The 7,716-nt window shown below is 43.9% G+C and overlaps 1 non-coding gene across 1 annotated transcript; it reads right to left on the reverse strand.

The window, feature by feature from the left end:
- Positions 1-4,914: 4,914 nt before the first annotated feature.
- On the reverse strand, positions 4,915-5,021 carry LOC112082630. Its single transcript, XR_002897295.1, has one exon. It is a non-coding gene; the product is annotated as a small nucleolar RNA R71 (small nucleolar RNA).
- Between the last annotated feature and the right edge of the window lie 2,695 nt (positions 5,022-7,716).

Below are 7,716 nucleotides of genomic sequence, written 5' to 3' on the forward strand. Positions count from 1 at the left end.
CTTGCTCCTTTTGGATACTTGCACAAACGTCTTCAAGGCTTGGGAGCTTATCCTCTCTCAAAATGTGCTTGATGAGGTCGTTGAAGATGGGGTTTAGCGTGAGAAGAAGTCCAAAGACTTTGTCTTGCTCTCGCCTTTCATTGAGAACTTTAGGATCCAAAGTGCTCGGCCTCAGCATCTCTAGCTCAGCCCACAAAGATCTGAACTTCCCAAAGTGAGCTTTGAACTCCATGTCTTCCTGGCTCAGGTCATTAATCGCCTTCTTGACTTCAAAGACTCTGCTCAGGTTTGTATCATTACCGAACACATTCTTGAGAGTTTCCCACAGAGATTTTGCTGTCTCACAGTAGGAGTAAGCTTCAAGAATCGTCGGCTCAAGGGAGTTTTGAATGATGCCAAGCACGGTCTGGTCTTCTTGGAACCATTTTGCTTCCACAGCTTTGGCTTCTTCATCCTTCTTTCCGTCTTTGGTGGCGTCTTCTTCGGGACTCTGTTCTTCTAAGACGTGATTCCAAAGCCCTCGTCCACACAACGCCGTCTTTGTGGTTCTAGACCACAACAAGTAGTTTCCTCCTTTGAGGATAACAGGAATCACCACCGGTTTTGAGATCTCGGTGTTTGCATCGTTGGAACTCATTTTGTTCTTGAGGGGTTTTGAGAAACAAGAGAATAAGAGATGAGCGAACTAGAGAATGAGAGATTTAGAGAATAAGGTTTAAAGAATAGAGAAAAGAAACTCAGGAAATCGGAACCAATCGCTCTGATACCATGTTAGAATATTTAGAGACTAAGCGGAATAAAGAGATTTGAGAGAGTGTGCAAAAGAGATGAGAGAAAGAGTTCCCAAAGTAGTGTGTTTATTCATTCTCGTCTTTGACACATATATAGAGGAGACAGAATAGAAACTAGGTTTAACTAAGCTACAATACAAAAGAAAGTGGTTAGAGACATAAGGAAACATGTGAGTCTTGAGCATGGATCCCGAGAGATAGTGACAGCTCCAACGGTCACAAGACCAAGTGTAAACGACGCGCCAAGGGGGGACCATTGTACGGACACCAACTCTCTTCTTCCTTAAACATCACACGTGATCCCTTGAGCCTTCTCTCCTTATTAAAGGCTAACACCGATTCAAGCCCTAAAGCATAGAACCTTTCTTGACCAATATGCTGTACTGAAGGTCGAAGATTCTCGGCCAAAATCCTTCCCGCGGGTAGATCTCTCGGCCAAAAATCTTTTGTGCAGATACGTCTCGGAAATCACGTTACCAGAAGGTCTTGCCGTCCGATTCAGCTGTTTAAGTCTTCATAAAAGTTGGAGATAATTTAGTCAAGCGTTAAGAACAGTTGGAATCAAGGAATTTGGACCACGGAGCTGAAAGATATGGTCACCGGAAGACGAACAAGTCTCGCACTCATTCCGGAGAAACCCGATACGCCTCAAAGACGTCGTTACTGGGAAGCCTTCCCTTCCGAGCTGGCTTTCGGGGCCTTCATAGAAATTCTAGAGCAAAGGGTCTATTTTCCGGAACGCTTAGAATCATTAGATTTGGACCACGGAGCTGAAATATATGGTCACCAGAAGACACACATGTCTCGTCGCTACTGTTAGACCGACCCGATGAGCTCCAAAGATTGCGAGGGACGATGCACTTCCAGACCGATTCAGCTTACAGCGCCTTCATCAAGATTCAAGATATTATAGTCCTCTTTCCAGAACGTTTGAGATCATTCAATTTGGAGCTATGAAAAAGAATATAACATTTCCGGAATGGATGCATATCTGGAAGCCTCTTTCTGATCGTGTCAATGCATCGCAAAGATGAGCCCTGTGAGGAACCTTCCACTTCCAAAGCGCAGGTAGTTTCTTCACCAAAGATCGAGCTGAATGAGTTATCTTTCTCACGGAACTGGTTTCAGGTCATTTGGAGTTACGAGCTGAACGTTACACTGAACAGAATAGAAGCTAGTCAATTCGGGTTTTAAGAGATGCGACTGTAAGCTAAGTGTTGTGCCCTACCTTGGCGTGAATACCTCGGCATGTTATGCCTAGGAGGAATGTTTACGAAGCTTTTAGACTGTACCTCGAGGTAGGACTTCGGTCTTTCAACACCAAGGCTCCCTTGATCACCAAAATGATCCCAAAACGACTAAGTGTTGAAGAAGACCTTGGTGTGAACCCCTCGGTGTGTTATGCCGAGGTCCTATGTTTCACAAACCTCGGGTACCAAGCCCCTCGGCATGTTATGCCGAGGTCGTCAACTCTCCAACCCAGATCACAAACAAATCCTCTTCACCTTTCAAAGCTTTAACCGGATCAAAGGCCAAGTCTCATGCATGTTCTTCAAGTGTTCATCAAAGTTTCAACCCAGCACATGACCCCCTGGTGTGTGACCCTCGGTGTGGTGCTTCTTCAGATGCCAAGGGGTGGCTCCAGCAACCCAGAAAGGGCGGGTCAATACCCAGTTTGTCCTGGGCTGACCCGGCCCACACCCTTTTATATAAATAGTTTTTAGAGACTAAAACCCTAGTTATGCTTTATCCATTATCTTATCCTTTATCTTAGTTTCTCTTTGGTTTCTCTTTCCTTATCTGTGTAAAACCGACGTGATTAAGAGATATCTAAGAGATTTCATTATCTTAAAGCTGTTTCTTATCATTTCATCATCTGATCTCATCTTCTAATCATGATTAACATCACCTCTTGCCAAGGAAATGGTGTGTTAATCATGATTAGTGAGTAGTTATCTTTTAAGCTTCTAGGTGTGTAGATTAGGGTGCTTAGATGATCGGTGTATGATGTTTAGGTTCTAGATTCTCATCTCCTTTCCTTAGTTAGCTGCTCTTAATGCTAAATCTTTGCACATCACTCTGATCTAGACCTTAGTCATTTCTCCACCCACAAGGTGTTTGATGAAATGTCTGAATGAGCTAAGCTAAGGATTTATGCCTTTTTCATCATGGGAATGATTTGTTAAATGCATGAATGACATATTAGAACTGTTTTTTAATTCTCACTGATTCATATTTCACAAATGATGATTTGGTTTGAAAGTGGATTAGTGTAGAGATTAATGCCTTCATGAGAGGATTAGTCTAGATTTGAGTTCTTAGTTAATTGGTTTTGAGATCATGTGATTGCTTGTTGCTGCTTTCTGTGTAAGCAATCCAAACTTTATGCTTGTTGATTGCTTGATCTTGCTTAAGGTGAATTAATCTTGATTAAGTGATTTACAAAGAGATTATTGTCATGGGAATGAAATAATCTGCTTTTGAAGTCTAGACTAAAGAGTAACTTGCATTGCATTATTGTTCTTAGCATCATGAATAAATCTCTAAAGCACCCTAATCAATGATCACATCTACAGGTTTAGCTTTCTCTTTGTTTTGAATCTGAGTCTTTGTTTTGTTGTCTTGTTGCTTGTTCTTAAATTACTGCTTGTTTTTGTTTGTTCTATGTTTTAGATCACCTTGTTACCAACTCATCTGCTTGTTAGACTTCAATTAAGATAGCTCCTCATAGTTCTAGTGTCTAGAATCTCTCCATTTGGATTGACACCTCAAGTGCTACAATGACATGGGTAGTTGAGGAATTGATCAAGGATTGAAAAATTCCTGCTATCAATTTGGCGCCGTTGCCAATTGGAGAGTTCATTCTAGCATTAGAACTGTTGCAATTTGGCGCCGTTGCCAATTGCCAACTGGAGAGTTCATTCTAGTAGCCAATCGCCGTTGATTACTGCGACTTTCAATGGAGAAGAGATCCCCGGTAACATACTTTGAGTTCATGTTAAATGAAACCGCTTGATAAACCTGATTCATTAACTCACTAGTCTAGCTTGGAAGCACCCGAGTCAAGTATCCTGTCTAAAGCTTCTGTCTTTATCAAATATTGTCATCATCCGAATCATTTGCTTGTTTATTATTGATCACTTGCATCTTTACTTAGTTTAAAATCTCATCTTTTGCTTCATTTTCATGTTTATTCACTTGTTAAGTAGTCTAGCAAAAACCTTTACCCATTCATCTTGACTTAAGATCACAAGTAACATAGATTAGTGTCTCACACACAAGTTTGGATTGATAACCCCTTGTACTACAAGACAGGGGATTGATAACCTCTATAAAGAGCACCAAAAACTCTTAGTTATCAATTGGCGCCGTTGCCAACTTGTGGGAGCATTAGTCTCTTATTTGTTCTTAAGAACAAGACTTTACTTTCTTTTATTTTACTAACTCTTTTGCAAGTTCTTGCTTTGATTTCAGATGCATGAAAACCAGGTCTCGCAGCACAGAACCGCCTTTACCCTACGACAACAACATCAACAGGATTGAAAGGCGAGCTCGCGAGAGAGAACGGATTTTTGAAAGGCTTGGAATGGCAGAACAGCAAAGGATACAGCAGCAGGCTCAAGATGCCGAGCACCAGGCTCAGGCTAATCAGGCGCAGGCAGGAAGAAATGAACAACAAGCCTACGGTAACCAACAACAGGCTCAACGAAATGAACGGCTTGCTCAGGAAAATCAACAACAAGCGAATAGAAATGAGCAACAAGCCCATCATGTTCATCCACCACCGCCACCAGCCCAGAGACAACCTCCTCCGGCCTTTGTTGGCGAAAACGACCGAGCTAACGCACACCAATATTGAGCCGGAATCCAGGCACCACCTGTGCAAAATAACAACTTTGAAGTTAAAGCTTCCCTGCTCAATAAGGCGCAGAACACCAAGTTTCACGGTCTACCCGGGGAGGACCCTCTCGAGCATCTAGATCAGTTTGATCGGGTTTGCGACTTAACAAAGATTAATGGCGTATCAGAGGATAGCTTCAAGCTCCCGAGGGGTTTTATACAAACGTGGGAACAGTGTAAACTGGCGTTCTTATCAAAGTTCTTTTCCACATCAAGCACGGCCAAGCTCAAGAATCAAATCTCAAGTTTCACGCAGCACACCAACGAGAGCTTTAGTGAAGCTTGGGAACGGTTTCGGAGCTATACAAACCAATGCCCACACCACGACTTCTCAGAGGCATCCCTCTTGAGTACTTTATACCGAGGTGCTCTCCCCAAGATCAGAAACCAACTCGATACAGCTTCAAATGGATATTTTCTTGGGAAAGAGATCAATGCGGCAATGGAACTAGTGGAAAACCTCGCCATGTCTAATGACACGTATGGAGAAGATTTTGACAGGGCAAACCGTTCAGAGGGATCTAATGAAGAACAGCGCATGAAGAAAGATATAAGAGAGCTTCAGAGCAAGCTTGACAAGGTTCTAATGGCTACACAAAAGCCCTTCGTCGGCGAGTTCGATGAGCAAGGGCCTAGTTTTGACAATGTCAATGAAGATGGTCAAACTCAGGAGGAGCTGAACTACATAGGGAATCAGCAGAGGTATCAGCGGTTTAACAACTACAGCAATAACCCAAACCTCTCTTACCGAAACCAAGTGTACCCTGCTCAACAACAACAACAAAGCTATGCTCAAAAAGCTCCATTTCAGAATAACTTTCAGCCCAAGCAACAGTTCGGTGGGCAACAACAGAGTTACAATCAGCAGAATCAAGCGACTCAAAGCAACACCTTCAACAGCCAACCGCAGCAACACAAGTTTCCACCAGGGTTCAATCCGCAGCCGATGGGTAATCAGCAACAGATCCAGGGAACGGGTCAGAATCAGATGGGAACTGATGTCTGTGGGATTCTACAGCAACTGTTACAGGGTCAGCAGAGGGTTGAGAGCTAGCACGCAACAATGCAACAAGATATCAGAGAGCTTAAGCAGAACCAAGCTTCTACATCATCGAGAGGACCGGCTTTACCAGGTAAGCCGGAGCCAAATCCCAAGGAGTATGTGAACGCCATCACATCAAGGAGTGGTAAAGAATTACAAGCTCCAACGCCTAAGACAAAGCTCATTGAGGCCAATGAGCAACTCGGAGGGGAGGCAGCCTCAGATGATGCGCATAAAGAAGAGGTTTTGGAGAAGGAACCGATTAAAGACAAAGGTAACGAGGTGGAGAAGATACCTGAGCTTGAAAAGCCCTACGTTCCACCACCACCTTACCAACCCAAGATACCATTCCCAGGGCGTTTCAAAAAGAAAATCTTAGACAAAGCCAAGGCGGTCTTTGAGAAACACTTGGAGAACACGCAACTTACCTTACCCATCATAGACGCTTTCTTAGCTATACCACAGCTTGGAAAGTTTCTAAAGGATGCGATTCTCAACAAGACAAAAGAGCTCCAGGGTATGGTAATATTGAGCCACAAGTGCAGTGCTATAATACAAAGGAGATCTATACCAAGAAAGCTATCCGATCCGGGCAGCTTTACTTTGCCGTGTGCCATAGGTCACTTGGAGTTCTCAAATTGCTTATGTGATCTAGGAGCTTCTGTGAGCTTAATGCCTTACACGGTGGCCAAGAGACTGGGGTTTAAAAGCTACAAGCCGGCCAAGATCTCCCTTGTATTAGCGGATAGATCGGTTAGACTACCGGTGGGTTTACTTGAGGATTTACCTTTGAGAATCGGTAAGATAGAAATCCCCACGGACTTCATAGTTCTTGAGATGGACGAGGAACCTCTAGACCCCATTATTTTAGGGTGACCGTTCCTAGCAACCGCAGGAGCCATCATTGACGTAAGAGGGGGTATGATTGAATTACACATCGGTTCCGTGACTATGAAGTTCAACGTGAAGAAATGATAAAGAAACCAACCATTGGAGGTCAGGTTTTCTATGTGGAAGCTATGGAGGATCTAGCTGATGAGCTCCTAGAGGAGTTGAACGCAGAAGACCCGTTACAAGTGGTCTTAACACGGGAACAAAGCGAGCACGGGTACTTAAACGAGGAAAGCGAAGTGTACAAGCGTCATTTGGACCAACCGAAGGAGCTCGGAGCTGAGGCGAGGTTTCTAGAGCTCAGGAAGAGTGGCCTCAACATTTTATACAGCGAGGAGTCCAAGGGTATTGAGGAAACACCTTGAGATATCATGGCCGCGACAGCTTGTGCCCAGGACAATGGTAAACCGCGCGAGAACAAAGAAAAGGCCGAGGAAGCTGTTCCGAGCCAATGCAGCTTTGATGTCGATTAGAATGAGGCTGATGCACCCCCTGTTGAGCTCAAGTCTCTACCAACAGGGCTCAGGTACACTTTCTTGGGTCTAAACTCCACATATCCCGTGATCATTAACGATAGCTTGCTTGAACATGAAGAGCGTGCATTGCTTAGTGAAATAAGAAAGTTCAGGAGAGCCATAGGTTATTCTTTGGCTGATATTAGAGGGATCTCTCCTGACATATGCACCCACAGGATACACCTAGAAGACCAAGCTTTGTCCTCTATTGAGCATCAACGATGTCTTAACCCGAACCTTAAAGAGGTGGTTAAGAAGGAGATACTAAAGCTCCTTGAGGCAGGGATAATTTACCCAATCTCTGACTCACGGTGGGTATCTCCTGTTCACGTTGTGCCCAAGAAAGGTGGGATCACGCTGGTTAAAAATGACAAGGATGAGCTTATAGCCCAAAGAACCATAACCGGTCATCGTATGTGCATAGACCAGGTAAGCCGGAGCCAAATCCCAAGGAGTATGTGAACGCCATCACATCAAGGAGTGGTAAAGAATTACAAGCTCCAACGCCTAAGACAAAGCTCATTGAGGCCAATGAGCAACTCGGAGGGGAGGCAGCCTCAGATGATGCGCATAAAGA

This window comes from Eutrema salsugineum, unplaced genomic scaffold, assembly GCF_000478725.1.
Source record: "Eutrema salsugineum unplaced genomic scaffold, Eutsalg1_0 scaffold_1, whole genome shotgun sequence".
NCBI classification, from domain to species: Eukaryota; Viridiplantae; Streptophyta; class Magnoliopsida; order Brassicales; family Brassicaceae; genus Eutrema; species Eutrema salsugineum.